The following is a 19,633-nucleotide window of genomic DNA, read 5'->3' as shown; positions in this document are numbered from 1 at the left end:
GCAAAGACTGTTCTAAGCACTGGGGTAGATACAAGTTAATCAGAATGCACAAATTCCCTACCCTACATGAGGCTCATAGTCTATGTAGGATGAAATAGGATTTAATCTCCTTTTTACAGAGGAGGCAACAGGTTTAGAGAAGTGAAGTGACTTGCCCAGCGTCACAGAGCAGATATGTGGCAGAGCTGGGATTAGAACCCAGATCTTCTGACTCCCAGGCTGCTGTTCTTTCTACTAGAACTCGCTGCTTCCCCTTCCAGACTATAAACTCATTGTAGGCAGGGAACATGTCTGCTACGTCTATTGCACTAAACTCTGCCAAGCACTTAGTACGGTGCTCTGCACATAGTAAGTGCTCAGTAAATATGACTGATTGATTTTAATTTAAGCACTTACTATGTGCCAAGCATTGTGCTAAGCACTGGGATAGATATAAGATAATCAGGTCAGATGTAGTCCCCGTCCCACATAAGGCTCAGAGTCTAAGGGAGCAGGGCAACGGGGATTTCATGCCCATTTTGCAGATGAGGTAACTGAGGCACAGAGAAGTGAAGCGATATGCCCAAGGTCACAAAGCACACAGAGTGGCAGAGCTGAGATTAAAACCCAGGTTCCTTGACTCCTAGTCCAGTGGTCTTTCAAGAGCCTGGGTCTGGGAGTCAGAGGTTGTGGGTTCTAATCCTGACTCCACCACTTGTCAGCTAGGTGACTTTGGGCAAGTCACTTAACTTCTCTGTGCCTCAGTTACCTCTTCTGTGAAATGGGGATCAAGACCGTGACCCCCAAGTGGGACAACCTGATAACCTTCCATCTCCTCCAGCATTTAGAACAGTGCTTTGGGGCACATAGTAAGCACTTAGCAAATACCATTATTATTATTATTTTTATTATTATTAGGCCATGCTGCTTCTCCCCTCGATGAGAGCTTGTTAAGAACTCTGGCTCTTCTCCTTTATTCAGGAAGGACTGTTTGTCCACAACAGGAGTTTATTGTCCAAAAGATAACTACTCTACAGTCTACACCATCTTCCAGTCATTCATTAATCCCAGTAGCTTCTGGCTGCTTTAAAAATTGCACTTGTCGGGTGCTTGGATTAAATGAGGAATTTATTAAACGCGTACTAGGTGCCATAACACTGTGCTAAATGCTGGGATGCTGAAGAAATCAAATTGGAACGCAGTGCAAGAGAGCACAGCTTACCGGAAGGTTCATGAAACTCGGTGGTACCTAGAACTTTAAGGCCTTTCCTCCTATCTACCTCTGACTTTTACCACTGAAATTGCACCTAGTGATGAGGCTTCAGGATTGAGCCTCAAAATACCCCTTAAGGTCATCTGACTTTTGCTTTTAGATCATTTTATAGTAGGCCCCTGTATTTCCACCTCTACCTGCAGTATGTCGTCAGATGAAACATCCCCTCAAGGTTCAGGAAAATAGTTCACTGCCACTTTTTCCCTAAAGGAAAAAAAGTCTGACCAGTGGAAACTCCTTGAATTCAGAAGCCTCTCCCTCATCAGTGCCACGCTGGGTCTTGTCTCCACACTTCCCATTTCCCTAATTGGCACACTTTCTGTTGCTCTAAGGTCCAGGTGTTTATTAGCTTCAATGGCCTGACTAATTTGAAGGACTTTTCCTCGGCCAACGTGAAAAGTGGAAACATGTGGCCCAGTAATCTTTATGTTTACATTTCAGAGAACCCATCCGTTTCTCTTTCAGATGGCGTGATGGGTTTTCATTCACCAACTTCTTCCAAACCCTGACAATCTGATTCTCAATACTCAAGGATCAGGCAGGGTCCACTTGACAGGTCTGATATTTTATGATGCTGTTTTTCAAATAAAAGATCCCTGGCCTTTTGCAGGGAATAGGCTCATTTTGACACAGCATGTCAAAATCTGGATACGTGTGTCCAGAAAGAGAACAAAGCGGGGAGAGGAAAGACAGGTGTCTCTCTTGAACCAGGAAGACAAAAAGACAGGGCTACAAATCCACAGTGAAAAATACGTCTGATTCCTTTTGCAAGATGTGTCTGAACCTCCCCAAATTAAATTGTATTCAGGAAGGACTTGTTCTAGACTCTTCCCAGAAAAATCAAGACAAATTCCCAGACAGTAGAGAAGCAGGGCAGCCTAACGGATAGGGCTGGGAGTCAGAAGGACCTGGATTCTAATCCTGGCTCTGCCACCTGTCTGCTGTGGTACCTTCGGCAAGTCACTTCACTTCTCTGTTATAATAATAATGATAATGATATCTGTTAAGTGCTAAGTGTCAAGCACTGTTCCAGTTACCTATCTGTAAAATGGGGATTAAGACTGTGAACTCTATTCATTCAGCTGTATTTACTGAGCACTTACTGTGTGCTGAGCACTGTACTAAGCACTTGGGAGAGTGCAAAACAACAATAAAAAGACACATTCCTTGTCCACAACGAGCTTACAGTCTACAGGGGGTTGGGGAAGACAGACATCAATACAAATAAATAAATTACAGCTATGTACATAAGTGCTTTGGAGTCCTATGTGGGGCAGGACTGTGTCCAAACTGATTAGCTTTTATCTTCCCCAATGCTTAGTACAGTGACTGAAACATAGTAAGTGCTTAATAAATACCTTGAAAAAAATGAGAGGTTCCAGTAGAGGAGTCAGTGGCCCCACTGATGATCAGGGCATAAATGGTATATTCTAAGATGTAAAGGAAACGGTGGATAGGCTAAATGAATTGTTTATCTGAAGATGATGATAGAGTGGTTATCATACCTGAATTGTTTTGGTTTTTGTAGCAGATATATCAAAGGCACTGAATCAGATTGTGATAAAAACAGGCTTACAATCATATATCAGATTGTGATAAAAACAAGAGGCTTAATATCATATTGGTAAATTAGACAAATCACCTGGGTCTGATGTGTCTTATGTGACTGTGAATGTTATCTTGTATTCTTTCAAGCGCTTACTACAGTGCTCTGCATGTAGCAAGTACTCAATAAATAGGACTGACTGACTGAAGGTATACACCAGAGAGTTCCGAAGGAAGAGTGGAACTTGCAAAATTCATGGCAAAAGCATAAAAAAGTGTTACAAATGGTTATTGGAGAGGCAGTCAGAGAGATTCCCAGTGTAAATACCATCAAGAATGATACTAGAAATTATAGACTGGGATGTCTCACCTCAACATTTGGTCAGTTAGTAAATTTTGACAGTTTGTCTAACTGACCATATAGATTAAACCCAAATGGGTGTGAGAAAGAAAACATGGTTTAACATCATAAGAAACTGGGTCTCACTAATCTCAAGTTCTCTCATTAGATCACTAGACTGAGGAGAGAAGGGAACCAGTAGAAATGACATATTTAGATTTTCAAAAGAGCCGACCACCAGGTTCCATACCGAACCCTGAAAAGCACAGCAGTTGAGTCTTCTTGAGGAAGATGGGTCACAGACAACAGAAGGGCTTAAAAGGCAGGAAGCAAAGGATCTGGGGAGAGAAATACTATGAACTACTGAAGGCACTGGAAAAATGTTCAAGTCAGTAACGTGCCAAAGACCAAATATTTGTAATACCAACTATGCTTTGTAGAAACACCAGACAAATTCCTACACAGAGGTTAATGTTTTAAGATTAACTTTTTGCTTTAATAATGACAGAAGAAGAAACTAAAGGAATGCAACTACAATATCTTTCTCTAAAATCATTTTAAGATGGAGAGCTCTCATCACCAAGGAGAGCTGGTGAATCAGATATCACAGGGACCCAAGAAATATTCCCCAACCCAGAAGCTAATGTTAAGAAGATTAAAAGAAATCCCATTTTCTTGTACTTGAAAATGAGTTTGAGCCTATAAAATGTCAAGGGCAAAAATGAGAAAACTGATATAGAAATCATCACAGTCTGAAAACAGAGTTAACCTTAATTTCGGAGATTAAAACATTAGGCAGTTAAAATAGCCACACTACCAATGAGCCAAATTAGGTTATGGCCATTTCCGACATCTAGCACAAATTCCCGGTATCCCAATAAAACAAACCTGAAGCTGAGTTAACAGGTTATATAAAATCTTTTCCCAGCTTCGGGTCCTAATTAAGCAGGCATTCTCAATTACCATATCCTAATTACCCAGCAAACTGTAGAAAGATACAGATCATTTTTAAAACAATTCTTTCCAAATAAGTGTGGCCACCACAGTTGATTTGTGGAAGCAATAAGCCTAACTGAGAAGTTTGGCTTTCTGACCATTTTAGATGCATACATACACCCATGTGAAAAAAGGCCCTATGGCTCAGATAACACAATTCGCGCTTCACCATCTTTTATCTGGGTATAAATCCAAATTTTATCAAATCCAAACATTCCTATTGGTAAGTTTATCCTAGTTTAAAGTCAATATTTAATTACAGAAGAATCCACTTCTATTTTTCTTTCTAAAAGAATCAAATTGTGTATTTTACCAATGGTCAGAACCTACAGCAATTTAAGGAAAAAAACCACCAAAAAAACCACCCTGTTTTTACCTTTTCCAAGTCAGGTGTCTTTTTTGAAAGACCCTGTCAACGAAGTTAAGAGTGACACACTCCTTGTGCCCAAAGCAGCCATATAGAATTAGCCACTAATAATAATTGTAATAATTTTGGAAGCGCTTATTAAGAGCCAACACTGTTCTTTTGGATAGCTTTTAGATTGAGTCCACAATTTTGTATCGCTATTTAAAAATGATTAGCTTCTTCATCTCGCAAACTCATAAATATTTGACTCTTTTTAAAAACCTAATAATTCTTCAGCAGGTATGGAATACAGACTCAGCCCAGGATCTGTATAAAGTACGTTCCTCAAAAATGTGGGGGGGATTGAGAACCATCAAAACGCTGGATAGGTTGGCCCTTAGATTTAAAATGTAATTGGATAGTTTCTGGTTCCTGCCATAATGAGCCCTACAGGAGGTGGAAAAAGTACACTGCAGAGTTCCCCCATTCCGCCTTTTCCCCCTTATCCATTCCTTTCCATTATTCCTACGGATTTCTCTGATCACCTGACCCTACATCCTCTCACTTTACACCCAGAGCTCAGATACCTGAATTCCAGGCCTGATTTCCGGTTGGCCTGGCTGCCTCGCTGCTGTTTGGTCTGATCCCTTATGATAATAATAATAGCAATGACTGTGGTATTTGCTAAGGGCTTACTGTTTGTCAGACATTGTAATAAGCACTGGGATAGATACCGGCAAGGTTCAATTTCATAATTACTTTTCTGGTCAGGATCTCAGAGCATATTTAATGTATTCATAAACCTCATTGGACAGCTTGTACAGAGGGGAAGCTCGTTGTGGGCAGGGAATGTGTCTGTTTATTGTTACACTGTACTCTCCCAAGCGCTTAGTACAGTGCTTTGCATACAGTAAGTGCTCAGTAAACACGATTGAATGAACAAAATGAATGGGCAAAGAGTATATCCATGGAGGTGGGGTATGTGTGTGCATGTGTTTCTCTCTCCTGTTATTCTCTCTTTCTCTTTCTCTCTCTCTCTTCATCTTGTCTAGCTCGAAAACACAAAGAGCTGCACTAACTACAACCGAAATTGAATTGGATCCTGATTCCATGGAGCATTGACATTTCTGAACCTCATACATGGTCTATCCATCCTCTTCACTTTGGTCTCAGTTACTGGAACGGGCTTTAAAGCACTCTGTCACCTTGCCCCCTCCTATTTTACCTGGCTGATTTCCTTCTACAACCCAGCCCACACTCTTGGTTCCTCTAACACCAACCTATTCACTTTACCTCGATCACTTGGATCTCACCCCTGACGTCTCATCCATGTCCTGCAACACCCTCCCCCATCATATCCGACAGGCAATCCCCATCTTCAAAGCCTTATTAAAAGTCTGACTCCTCCAAGAGGCCTTCTCCGACTACGTCTCATTTCCCCTACTCCCTCTCCTTTCTGTGTCACCCTCGCACTTGGATTTGTACCCTCTAAAGGCTTGATATTCACCTCATCTCCCGCACCACAGCACATATGTATATATCTCATCCGTGGCTCGTGCTAGAAACCACAGCTGTGTAGGAAAGCCATGTGGAGTTGGATAATTGCTACCCTGGTTTTGCTGCTTTACAAGAGGATTTTTTTTTGCTAGCGTGATCATTTTGAGAGGGCCACCATCCGCAACATCTGGGGCCGACCGAGGCTGTGAACTTAAGTCAACGGTTATTATTCGGGTTATTAACTAGGCGAATAAAGTACCAGTAGGGATCACTTCTCTGTGCCTCAGTTATCTCATCTGTAAAATGGGGATTGAGACAGAGTCCCACGTGGAACAACTGGATTACCTTGTATCTATCCAAGCGCTTAGAACAGTGCTTGGCACAAAGTAAGCACTGAAATACCATCGTTATTATCCATAATTTATTTTAATGCATGTCTCCATTTCTAGACTGTAAGCTCCTTGTGCACAAGGAACTTGTCTACCAATGGTTATTTGTACTCTACCAAGCACTTATTATAGTGTTCTGCACACAGTAAATACTCAAGGAAGATCATTAATTGACTTTGTGAAAATTCACCAAGGTGAAAATGAAATTCACTTGGTAGACTCCAAAAAATTACAATTTGGAAGTTGAAAATCCCATATAACAATTTCTCTACGACATTAGTCACTGGAATTTCATAAAGGCAAAGAGTAAAGATTCATCATTTAACATGAATTCCTAAATCATTCTTTTAACCTACATTAAATGACAACCACCACATTCGACCTCGTATTTTAGTCTCTGCCTTCAGGGGAAGAAAACAGAGTAGTGATACAATTTCAGAAATGAATCCAACCATATACACTAAACGCTAGAGAAATGTTACACCAGAAGAGGGTTTGGTAAGCTTTCTGAAGATAACCATACAAAGACAAACTCAATTTGGAAAGAATCTCAATTCCAAATTGAAAATCATCAAAAGGTTTTTTAAATCATCCATAACTTTACAAAAAGAATGAGATTTAAGAAGCTGTTAAAACAACACTATCAGTAACTACTCTTGCTTTTTGTTTTTTAATCTTTTTTCTCAGCAATTCAAATTTAACTGAGTAACACAGTCGGACGTGTGAAGACAAACTAGTAAAGCTGAACCAATGAGCAAAGGTTCTTTTTTGAAGTAAAAAAGTTCCCCTCTTTCAGCCTCAACTTAGAAGAAAACAATACTCTTTCCTCCTCTAGCCCTGGTGAGACATTAGACACGGTACTAAGATTTGCCAATCCTTTCTTTCACATCATCACTGGCTTTTCCACGTGACTCTAAACTAGTCACTTAACTTCTCTGGGCATCAGTGTGTCAATCTGTAAATGGGTCACTTCGGTCAACCACTCTGAATCCCAGAGACAGAAGATAAGCTGAAATATGAGTCATTCATTCATTTCCATTTCTAAAGTCTCCGCATGTCCATTAAAAAAGAAATCATTCAAAAACATACTTTGCAGGCAACTTTTGACAAAGAGGCAGATTACTATGGAAAATGCTACTAGCATTCTCCTCGGGACGATTTAGCAACATCATTACTGAGTGTCATTTAATAAACGTGTCAACAACTGAATAGTTGCAGAGGGTTTTAAAGGAGTGGCTCTTTTCTTTGACATTAACTACAGTCTTTAATAGCTCCTACTTGCCTGAATGAAAGAACACCACTTCTACAGCCAAACAGCTTCAATCTGCGGTATTCCAATGAGAGAAAATGCCATGTTTTAAAAGCCGCTCCCTCTAAGTAAGGTCTCAAGCTGAATATATAGAACCCGTTGCCCCAAGAGTAATAAAGAATGTGTCCTGTATTCTGACCATGAACAAGCTTTTTCTAGGAATGCAAATTCTGCTCTCGACACGGACACAATGGACTATAGTGTCATAAGCATTATTCATGCTCTATTAGTCATTCTGTTGCAAATTTTGTTCAAAAAAACATAAAAAGCCCTAAGTGTGTGGAGAACATTTGTGGCACAAAAGGCTTATTGTTGGGCGGTTTGGAGATTTGCAGGCTTCCTATTATAGAAAACCAACTCCCAAAGACAAACTGAAATACGGCAAATAATTACTAATAACGTGCCAGCTCCAGGACGGGGCTCTGGTGAGATGAACCGTCGGAAAGGTCAGAGAAAAGATGGCAGATGATCCGGTCACCTGAGGACCAGGCAGGGAGGGATAATGCCAGGGGGATGATGGGAAGTGAAGTTCTTGGTAGTTACCTCTAGGTGGGGAATGTCATGCTGGGACACAATGCCTCAGCTTTATTAATAATAATAATCAGTATTATTATTATATTGGTTTTGTTAAGCGCTTACTATGTGCCCAACACTGTTCTAAGCACTGGAACACCCAGGATTTTAAGGTCAGGGAAAACAGCATGGCCTACTTGAGAGAGCAAAGACTTGAGAGTCAGAAGACCTGGGTTCTAATCCCGGCCCTGCCGTCTGTCTGCCGTGTGACCAATCACTTCACTTCTCTGCGTCTCAGTTACCTCATCCCTAAAATGGGCATTAAGACTTTAAGTCCCAGGCAGCACAGGAACTGTATCCAACCTGATTAGCTTGTATCTATCCCAGTACTTAGTACAGTGCCTGGACCATAGTAAGCACTTAACAAGTACCATAAAAATATTAGTCTATTTTTATATCAGCTGGATCCATATTTTTCAATATATCTTTTAATATGTCATCAGACACTTAAAGAAGATTCACCATTTCGAATCAACTAGCCAAAACAAAAAATTGGTCTAATTCTAATATCAGCTTTTAATATGTTCATCAGAGACCTAAAGGGCATTCACCATTTCAAATCAACTACTGCTTACAGCAAAGCAGAGTAAAAATTGAAAAAAAAAAAACCCAAGGGCAGTGACATATCCAAATATACAACCACAGGGGGAGGTAGATTCCAGGCAATCAGGGAAGAAGGGGGTCCTTAGTGTGGTGAGACTGACTGCGTTGTAGGATGAAAACCATCTCTTTGTAACAATTCAAGACTTTGAAATGGACACCATAAACTGAAAACGGTACATGTCTGCATAACACTGATGCTGTGTTGTTGAACACACCTTATAATCCGAAACTGCAAGTACTTAAATACCACAAGTTACCTCATCCGCAAAATGGGGATTAAATCATCCTCCTTCCGCCACTGATTACTGAAGTAATACCCCTGAGCCTTTCTCATCCTCTGCACAAGCACGACTGCCAAATACAGAAGGGAAAAAAGAATAAATGAAACAAAGCTAAGGGAGTCAAAGTGGGCAAAACTTGATCAAAATATGCTTATAGTAGTTTTCTTTTTTCCACCCCCCCCTCACCAGAAAGAGAACATCTCAAAAGTGCAATTGGTGTTTCTCAAGGAATTCTTTGTGGAAGGAAAGCTAATTCTTAAGAGATCCTTAATAATGCTTCTCTATAGCCAGAAACTATTTGCGGGGGTTGTGGCTGGGGGGGGGGGGGGTGTGGAAGGAAGACCAGGGAGAAAGGGAAGCCCATCTTACCAAGTACAAAATTCACTCTCTTCCTCTGAAAAGTAAAACACTCATGATTGATTGACCACTTACTATGTGCAGAGCACTGAAATAGAAGCAGTGTGGTGTAGTGGATGAACCTGGGAGTAAGAAGCACCTGGTTCTAATCCCAGGTCCAACACTTGTCTGCTCTATGCCTCAGTTACCTCATCTGTAAAATGGGGATTAAGACTGTGAGCCCCGTGTGGAACATGGACCGTGTCCAACTCGATTTGCTTGTGTTCACTTGGTACCATGCCTGGCACACAGTGATCGTTTAGCAAATGCCACAATTATTATTATTATTACTAAGCGTTTGGGAGAATACAATACAGCAGACCCAATCCCTGCCCTCTAGGACCTTGCAATACAGCAGTAATTCCTAACTAATGTACCTAAATTGGAGGAAAAATCGATATAATCTTAAGAAATCTATACTTTACAATCTTTGCTGGGCATCTTCATTCTAATTGAGTCCTGTTACTTCTGGCTAATCATTAGACAAATAAATGAAAATTACCACTTTGCTACTGCCCAAATTCAGCAAAGAAAACTGTTCTGAGTGGAAATAAAAAAGCTGTGGATTTGAAAGGCAACTTTGTAGGCCAGGGGAAAATATTTTGTTGTGACTCATTCCCATTAAGCCTCATAAGCCTGATGAATAAAAGCTGTCCTGATTTTGAGAGGGGTTATTTCACCCTTTCAATGACTAAATCCCTTGGGTTTGGGGAGAATATTATTATGGTTAATACTCTTAAACAATCAAGGGGATAAAACAGTAATGTTTTCTAGAGCTTAAAGTTTCTCAGATTGTTCAGTTTAAGTGATCCCACTTTCGATCGAAGATATGAAATCCACCCCCTGCTCCTGGGAAAAAAACAGCATGGCCTAGAGGAAAGAACTCAGGCTTGGGATTCAGAGGACCTGAATTCTAATCCCAGCTCTGCCACTAGACGGCTGTGGGTGAGCTTGGGCAAGTACCTCAACTTCTCTGTGCTTCGGTTACCTCATCTGTAAAATGGGGATGAAGATTATGAGCTCCACGTGGGACATGGACTGTGTCTAACCTGATTTAAATTTTATCTACCTAAATGCTTAGTACAGTGCCTGGCACATAGGAAGTGCTTAACAAATAACACCAAAAAGAAAAAAAAGCAGCCAGAATCAGGTGAGGAAACCGAGGCAGAGAGTGGTTAAGAAGCTTCAGCGTCTCAATTGAGTTGGCTGAAATCAACCAGAATGTAATTTGAAAGCCCTCCCCACCCCACCCCACAAATATTTCTCCCTTTGCTTCAGTCACTTACCTCTGCTGTCCTCTCCTTGTCAATAGTATTTACTGAGCATTTGCTCTATACAGAGCACTGAACTAAGTACTTGGGAGAATACAATAAGAGAGAGTCAGTAGACTTGATTCTTGCCCTCAAGGAGTTTATAATCCAACAGGGAAGATAGAAAGTAAAGCAAATTATATTGTCTAATCCAGGAGTGCTGCATGTCACTTAATCAGCTGGCTCCTTTCTCTGTATTTGCATATGTACCAGAGCATTTGTTTTTATGACAAGTCATCAAAATTCTCCAACCAATAATTAGAGTGTAAGCCCCTTGTGGGCTGCCAACATAACTCGTGCTCAAATTGTATCAATCAATGATATTTGGGGGCCACTTACTGTGTGCAGAGAACTGTATTAAGCGGTTGGGAAAGTGCAATTCAAAAGAGTTGGTCGGTGCTGTCCTGGTCCACAAGGAGTTTACGGGCTACAGGGGGAGTTGTATTTGTTGAATAGACGTCAGTTTCCTAAGTACTTCGCACCATTCAATATTCCCAGTGGGTAGGTGCTCAGGGTATCCATGGGGTCTGTACTATTACCACCACCGCCACTAATAATTATAATAGTAATTGTGGTATTTGTTAAGTGCTTACTGTGTGCCAGCCACTATTTTAAGCAGTGGGGTGGAGACAAGCAAATAGGATTGGACACAGTCCTTGTCCCACACGTGGCTCCCAATCTTAATCCCCATTTTACAGCTAAAGGTAAGTGACTTGCCCAGGGTTACACGCAGCTATGTGGTGGAGTGCAATTAGAACCCAGGTCCTTCTGACTCCCAGGGCCGTGCTCTAGCCCCTAGGCCACACTGCTTCTCCATTATGATTATCCCCGCAACCACCACTACTAGTACCAGGCATGTGACAGAGAGGGCCATCATGCCTAGACATCCGGGCTTTCTACATTTTCAAGAAACCCTTCGATTCCAATCTAATTGTTGAAGCTCCTGAACCTAGTCTAAATTTCTATATATTTTAGAAAATTCCAGATGGGAGAGGCTTACCCCTCTCGCCACTCTTCTCAATGACTGACTGTCCTGGGAAAGGTTACTGGATTTAGCTGTTATTGCTCAGATCCTGGGAAACTAAAAAGAGCGCAGCATTTGCAGCTGACGAGCAGCTGACTTCACAGGGAGGGAGGGCTATCGTGAATTAATTTCAGATTCTCAAAATTGGAAAAATGAGAAGAGCAAACTTCTTTTGGGCCTCAGGCATGTATCCATCGCCCACCTGAGCACTTACTGTATGCAGAACCCTGTACTAAGTGCTTGGGAGAGTCCAGTACAACAGACTTGGTGAACACTTTCCCAACCCACATGGGGCTTACAGTACAGTAAGCACTCAACTAATGCAATTGAATGAATAAATGGACGGGAAGACAGACATTAAATAGATTACAGATATGAAGAGAAGTCCTATGGGGAGAATATCAGGTGCTTAAAAGGTACAGATCCATGGGTATAGGTGACACAGAGGGAGTAGGGAAAAAATATGTGCATATATCTAGTATTAGTGGCATTCATTAAGTACCCATTTAGTGCAGAGGACTGTACTAGACAATAGGAAGTTTCCAAATAAAGTGATACATTCCCTGCTTACAGGGAGTTTAAACTCAGAGAAGACACACCTTGTCAAAATAAATGCATTGAGCAGACTTAGGAGTGCTCTATATGGTTCACTGGATAAAATAAGTAAGTTAAGTGGAAACAGAAGCTTTTCTGTTCTGGACACCGGATCGTTTGGCGAGAGATTCAACTAACTAATTCACTTGTTCCTTAGCAATGGAGTCCTGCCTGAGGCTCAACCTCAACAAAATTGAGGAAAGTTGCCAAGAAAATCTTCAAAAGAGGTTCCTTTCTTCTTAAAATACTCTTTAACCAGATGAATTAAGTAAATGCAAGCATTGCAAGTATCAGACGTGCTCTGCACATAGTAAGCGCTCAAGAAACACCAGGGATTGATTGATCAAAAAGGAACCCATTAAATTTCCATGAATTGGAGCCACAGCACGGCCAAGAGGAAAGAGCACAGGATGGAGAGCTAGGAGACCTGGATTGTAACCCTTGTTCCACCACTTGCCTGTTACACGGCCTTGGGCAAGTCATTTAACTTTGCGATGCCTCAGTTTCCTCACCTGTAAAATGGAGCTCAAATACCTGCTCTCTCTCCCCCGCTTAAATGTGTCCCACCCACTTGGGTCACAATTGTGTCCAATCCGATGATCCTGTATCTACCCCAGTGCTTAGCATGGTTCTTGGCACATGGTAAGCAATTACATACATGATTATTAACATTATGAATACTTAGAAAACAAACAAAAAAACCACAAAGTGCCAGAAACTTCTGCCAGCATTTCACTTGTGCTTCAGCTGTTGAAATTAAAAAAAAATCTTGCTCCCCAGTGCCTTCTGAAGATGAAAAAAAAAATTGGCATTTACATTGAAGGATGAGTATCAATTAGACTTGGTCATTTAAGTCACAGGAAAGGGAACTGGGGTAATTCTCATTAGGAGGTCATATTCCATAGTTCCGTTTTCACTCTGACTCCTTTTGGAAAGCAAGCTTGATTAAAAATAAAAGTCACTCACTCTGTCCTTCATTATTCTCCTTAATAGTGCTTGATCAAGCTGATTGATTTACATCAGGTTTACCAAGGGTCTCAGAGTCAGCAGGGATCCCGTTACTTGTGACTCCGGGGTCTTTTAAAAGGGAAGACAGTCCCCTGGAAAATTGGAAAGCTCTCCACTAACCAGACCTCCAGTCACTGAAGGCCTTTGACCTTTATTGTTTCATAAACCAGGGCATTGTCTTGGTAGCTTTACAGAATAAACTTACTGCTGTTTCGTACAGCTGTATCCGGATTATGTTCTCTCTCTAGTGTAATCTGGATTTTATGGGTTCAGAAGCTCATCTCAGGAGACCACTTGCTCATTCTTATTTTCTTTCTTTTTTTTTTTAATAAAGAGCACCACTGACATTTTTAAGGCATCCTGCTGGCCCTGATTACCTCATGATTCTACGACCAGAAAGCGAAGTCTATTGGATAAAGCCAGGACCTGGGAGTCAGAAGGACCTGGGTTCTAATCTCAGGTCTGCCACTTGTGCTGTGTGACCTTGGGCAGGTCACATTCTAGACTGTGAACGTGTTGTTGGGTAGGGACTGTCTCCATTGCCGAACTGTACTTTCCAGGTGCTTAGTACAGTGCTCTGCACACAGTGTGAGCACTGAATAAATAAGATTGAATGAATGAAAAACTTCTCCAGGCCTCAGTTACCTCATCTGTAAAATTGGGATTAAGATTGTGAGCCCCATGTGGGACACAGACTATGTCCAACATGATTTGCTTGTATCAACCCCAGTGCTTCATACAGTGCATGGCACATAGTAAGCTTTAAAATATTGTTAAAAACACAAAAAATTTTCATTCATTCAATCATATTTATTGAGCACCTATTGTGTGCAGAGCACTATATTAAGTGCTTAGGAAAGTACCATTCAGCAACAAATAGAGACAATCCCTGCCCACAACGTGCTCAGAGTTTAGAAGCACCCCTGATGGCTCAGCCCCAGCACTCATTCCCCTACTTGCAGAGTGAGGACTAAAACCATTTTGCATTCATTCATTCAACTGTATTTTACTGTGTGCAAAGCACTGATCTAAGTGCTTAGGAGAGTACAAAATAATAAACAGACACATTCCCTGCCCACAAGTTTACGGCCTACCCTGGTCTCCTGATTCTCGGTGCCTTGTTCCTTTCGCTAGACCAGTGAGGAACACAACTGCCAGAGACCAGAAGATGAAGCCCTACTCAAACCACGATGGCTATAAACAATCCTTCGCAAAGGTTCTTGGTCCTCAACTGGACCAATCCTCCTCAATGGGCACGTCCATCATCACTGCTCGCGTTACTCCACAAGACACTAACAGAATCAGCAAGTCCGAATACAAACCAATCACCACTCACAGATCCGTCAACCGGCCTCGGCGCAGAAATTTCACCAGGCTCTGACAGAGGCGCCAAGTATAAAGATAGGTACATAAGTGCTGCAGGGCTAGGGGTGAGGTGAATAGCAAACAGTTTTAGGAGCACTGAACCAAATGCACAGGCAACCCAGAGGGAAGGGTGAATAGGGGCTCTGAGAAGTTAGTCAGGGGAGCCTTCATGGAAGCGATCGGATTTTGGCTCGGCTCTGAAGAGGGGGAGACTGGTGGTCTGCTGTCTAGAAAGTGGGAGGAAGTTTAAAGTCAGAGGTCACAAGGGGTTGAAGGAGGGAGGGACCCAATGCCTGGGGCGAGTGGCAGGGGCCATGGTAGCACCCCACACCCTGGCCCAGCAGGCCCTGGGGCTACTCCCTGGCAGTGGGGTGCCAGAGCTGTGCCCCAGTGGTGGTTGGAGCAGGCCTGGAACGGGTGCTGGAGGGTTGTCAGAGTGGGTGCCGGGACGGTGTCAGATCAGATGCCAGAGTGGTGCTGGAACGGGTGCCAGACAAGTGGCAGAATGATGCCCAAGGGGCGCTGGAGCGGATGCCGGAGGGAGCGACGGAACGGATGCCAGAGGGCATCGGAGCGGGTACCGGGAGGGCAGCGGAGCAGTTGCCAAACCAGGCACCAGAGCAGGGCTTTTCCCTTCACATTTGAATTTCATTTACAACAGACACAAACCACAGAAGCAAACGGCAGCTTGCAGGAGTCACTGGTCTAGTCTGCTCCACAGCGAGTCCCCTGCCTTGGCCCGAAGCCCGGATCCTCCCAGCGCCTCCCTGCCGGCAGGGCTGCACACCCCCAGATCCCGTCCAGCTCTCCGAATTGGGCAGAGGTTAGCCTGGAGACCCAAGCCAAGGCTTCCGACCTTGGGGCCTGGGCCTCTCCCGTCCGCCCTGGCAAGTCCCGCTAGCTAACGGGAGGCTGCTGACTGACAGGTGGCCGACTTAGAGGGTGCGCCCCCCCCGAAAGGTGGATTTTCTCCCGGCTGCTGCCAGATCGGGCCGGGATGAGCTCAGGGGCTTCACAGGTTCTGATGCCCACTAATAATAATGATGTTGGTATTTGTTAAGTGCTTACTATGTGCAGAGCACTGTTCTAAGCGCTGGGGTAGATATAGGGTAATCAGATTGTCCCACGTGAGGCTCACAGTTAATCCCCATTTTACAGATGAGGTCACTGAGGCACTGAGAGGTTAAGTGACTTGCCCACAGTCACACAGCTGTGAAGTGGCAGAGCCGGGATTCGAACCCATGACCTCTGACTCCCAAGCCCGGGCTCTTTCCACTGAACCACGCTGCTTCTCATAAGCTTCACTAGCCACCTGTTCCACCCTGACCAGTGGAGATGCTAGAACACATTATACCTGAATGCTTGCTCTCTCTCACTGGCACCTTAAACTTGGCAGGGGTCACTGTGTCGTGACCCCCACTGCTGGAAGAGCTCTGAAATCCCCCACAACACCCCCCCCCCCCATCCTGGTGGGTCAGGGAGGGCACGGCCTCTTCCATGACCTCACATCTACCCCAGCATTTAATACAGTGCCTGGCACACAGTAAGCGTTTAACACATACCACAGTTATTATGACTATTACACATTAATCAGGTTGGACACAGTCCCTGTTCCACAGGGGGCTCACAGTCTAATCCCCATTTTACAGATGGGGTAACTGAAGCACAGCTAAGTTAAGTGATGAAGTGTCTTAAAGCCAATGGTAAGCAAGTTCTGTTCGATATGGAGGTGGATGGACAACCACTGGAGGTTCTTGAGGCATAGGGAGGCAGGTGCAAAAAAATTATGTAGAAAAATTGATCAGGGCCACAGAGTGAAGGTTGGACTGGAGAGATAAAGAGAGCCCGGAGGCAGGTAAATCTTGAGCACAAACTGTATGCAGAACACTGTACTAAGTGCTTGGGAGAGTTCAATATAACAATAAACAGATTCCCTGCCCACAATGACCTTAAAGTCTAGAGGGGGAGACAGAAATTAACAGAAATTACAGATATACATATAAGTGGAGGAACAGTACTGTGGAAGTGATGTAGGAAATAGTAGCTCACCTCTAGCTTCTTTAAACAAAAAACCCCGACTCTAATGAGCATTTTAAAATATGAATAATTTAGCTCACTTTAAGATTACATTCATCTAAATGACAGCTAAAGTTTATCTGATAGTATTCCATGATGAAGCTTATTTCATTTATTATATTCACCAGGATATGGAATCTGTATTTTTGCCCACTGGTTTAGAATTTGCAAGTGCATTTAGTGCATTTCTAATACATTTTAAATCTGAAGACTTTTTGAAAATATTTGATGGGGAAGTTAAAAAAAAAAACACAACAAAAAACTTTGCATTCAAATGCCTACCAGACTATACAATGTCAACGCTAAAAACTCATAACTCATGGAGAAGCATCGTGATTTAATGGAAAGAGCCCGGGTTTGGGAGTCAGAGGACGTGAGTTCTGACCCCGGATCCGCCACTTGTCTGCTGTGTGACTGTGGGCAAGTCGCTTAACTTCTTCGGGGCTCAGTTACCTCATCTGTAAAATGAGGATTAAGACTGTAAATCCCATGTGGGACAACCTGATTACCTTGTATCTACCCCAGCACTTAGAACAGTGCTTGGCACATAGCAAGCGCTAAACAAATGCCATCATCATCATCATAATACAAAGACAGCAAGGAAACGGAGCGGCAATGTTCTTTGATCTACAGTATCACGAAACATCTTCTCGATTCCGTCAGAGTTTGGGCATCCATGATTTTCAACTGCCTTCCCCATCTACCCCGAGGCTTCCCTTCCTCATCAAGGAAAAGGAAATCTTTTCTCTAAGTGATCTTTTTCCACTCAATCTTTTCCAACCAAAACTTTGAAACTCTCCCATGGTTTTTCAGGTCGTGTAATAGCTAAGGTAGAGCCATTACTTTATAGCCACTGCAGATGTCCTTTTTAAAACAGAAAGATTTCAAAGCAAGACTCTTCTAGCAAATTCTCGCAAAGAGCTCTGCTGGAAACCAACACTCGCTTAAACGCAAGTCTCCCCTTGTCGCTTCGGAATGAAAATCCCATCATGCGCATAGGATGTGGAGAGACTGGGAATGGAGGAAGGAGAAAATGGCTTCCCCCTCCATCTGTCTTCCTGGAAGATTGTAGGATCCTCACAGAGGAGGAATGGGCCCACCGTTAGGGAATCCAATCCCCTGAGGGAGGAAAAATAGCTCAGTGTAAGAATGTGTGTCTAAGTGCAGGGGGGCTGGGTGTGGGGTGAATAGCAAAGTGCTTAAGGGGGACACACCCAAGGACTGAGGTGACATAATAGGGAGGGTGAATAGGAAAGTGAGGCCTTAGCCAGGGAAGGCCTCTTGGAGGAGATATGATGGTAGTAGGCCTTTGAAGATAGGGATAGTGGTGGTCTGTCAGATATGAGAGAGCTTCATATGGTGCTGCACACAGACTAAGAAGCGTTTAACAGGTACCACCGTCACTATCATCTCTGTGGAGCTCTGCTTGACAATCACGGAGGAAATTGGCTTCAAGGATGTGCTTATCTCCTTCCCAACCACCAGATCACATGGACTGCTTTCTTCCTTCCTCCCACTTCCTCTTCTGCTCTTACGTCTGGGTCTGCCTTCTCATTATTTTCAAAACCAATTGCCTTGTTCATCAGCCTTTGAAATTCCTTTCTCAGCCCAGCTCTGTTTTATTGTACTCTCCCAAGTGCTCAACACAATGCTCTGCGCACAGTAAGCACTCAGTAAGTACCTCTGATGATGACGATCGATCGATCAATCCATGGTATTTACTGAGCATTTCCTATGTGCAGAGCACTGTTGAAAGCGCTCGGGAGAGTGCAATACAGAATTCACACCACGTTCCCCGCTCATGACGAGCTTCCCGCCGATGATCCCAGCAGCCCTAAAGGCCAAATCTCAGCAGGATAAACACTCTACAAATTGTGTGTCATATAAAACTTGTAACATACCATTTGTGCATCTTCTTTGTTGTTGTATTGTATTCTCCCTAGTACAGAGCTTGGCGCACAGTAAGCGCTCGATAAATACGATTGAATGAATGAAGATTTGGCTACTCGAATGTTTTCAGCTGGACGGCTCTGGGTGGAGTCAGATAGATCGACCTGTTACATGAAATTCAGCAAGAGCCTAAGCTCATTATGAGCTGGGAACGCTCAATCCTATTTACTGAATGCTTATGGTGTGCAGATCACCCTGCGAGCCCCTTGTGGGTCATGAACTGTGTCCAATCTGCCATCAGTTTACAAGTACCCCAGGGCGTAGTACAGGGCCTGGCCCAGAGTAAGCAGTAACAGATATCAGACGGTAGGTGTTCAATACATATTACTGATTGATTGATCGATTATTTTATCTGGAAATCTGAGTGGGGTCTTGTTTAGGTGATCCTCTCCTTGCCATCATTAGCAAGGAGCCCAGCAGGAGAGTAAATGGGTGGATCTGGAGTTTGCCATGGGAAGCATTTATTGAGCTAGGCTCTCAATCCATCAGTTGTATTTGCTGAATTCATTCAATAGTATTTATTGAGCGCTTACTATGTGCAGAGCACTGTACTAAGCGCTTGGAATGAACAAGTCGGCAACAGATAGAGACAGTCCCTGCCATTTGACGGGCTTACAGTCTAATCGGGGGAGACAGACAAGAACAATGATGCAGACTGTGGGCAGAGCACTCTCCCTAAGCACTTGGGAGAGTGCAATAAAACAAGATACACATTTCCTGCCCACAATGAGATTACAGTCTAGGGGGGGAAAGAGACATTAATAGAAATAAATAAAAAT

General features: G+C 43.0%; 1 protein-coding gene across 2 annotated transcripts in view; it reads right to left on the bottom strand.

Annotated features, from left to right (window-relative positions):
• Positions 1 to 19,633, bottom strand: part of MTMR2 (myotubularin related protein 2) — a 67,916-nt gene that overhangs the window by 40,957 nt on the left and 7,326 nt on the right. The window lies entirely within an intron of this gene.

The sequence above is a fragment of the Ornithorhynchus anatinus genome, chromosome 20 (genome assembly GCF_004115215.2).
Source record: "Ornithorhynchus anatinus isolate Pmale09 chromosome 20, mOrnAna1.pri.v4, whole genome shotgun sequence".
NCBI classification, from domain to species: Eukaryota; Metazoa; Chordata; class Mammalia; order Monotremata; family Ornithorhynchidae; genus Ornithorhynchus; species Ornithorhynchus anatinus.
Note: the sequence above shows the minus strand (reverse complement) of the source record. Positions and strands in the feature narration are given on the sequence as shown.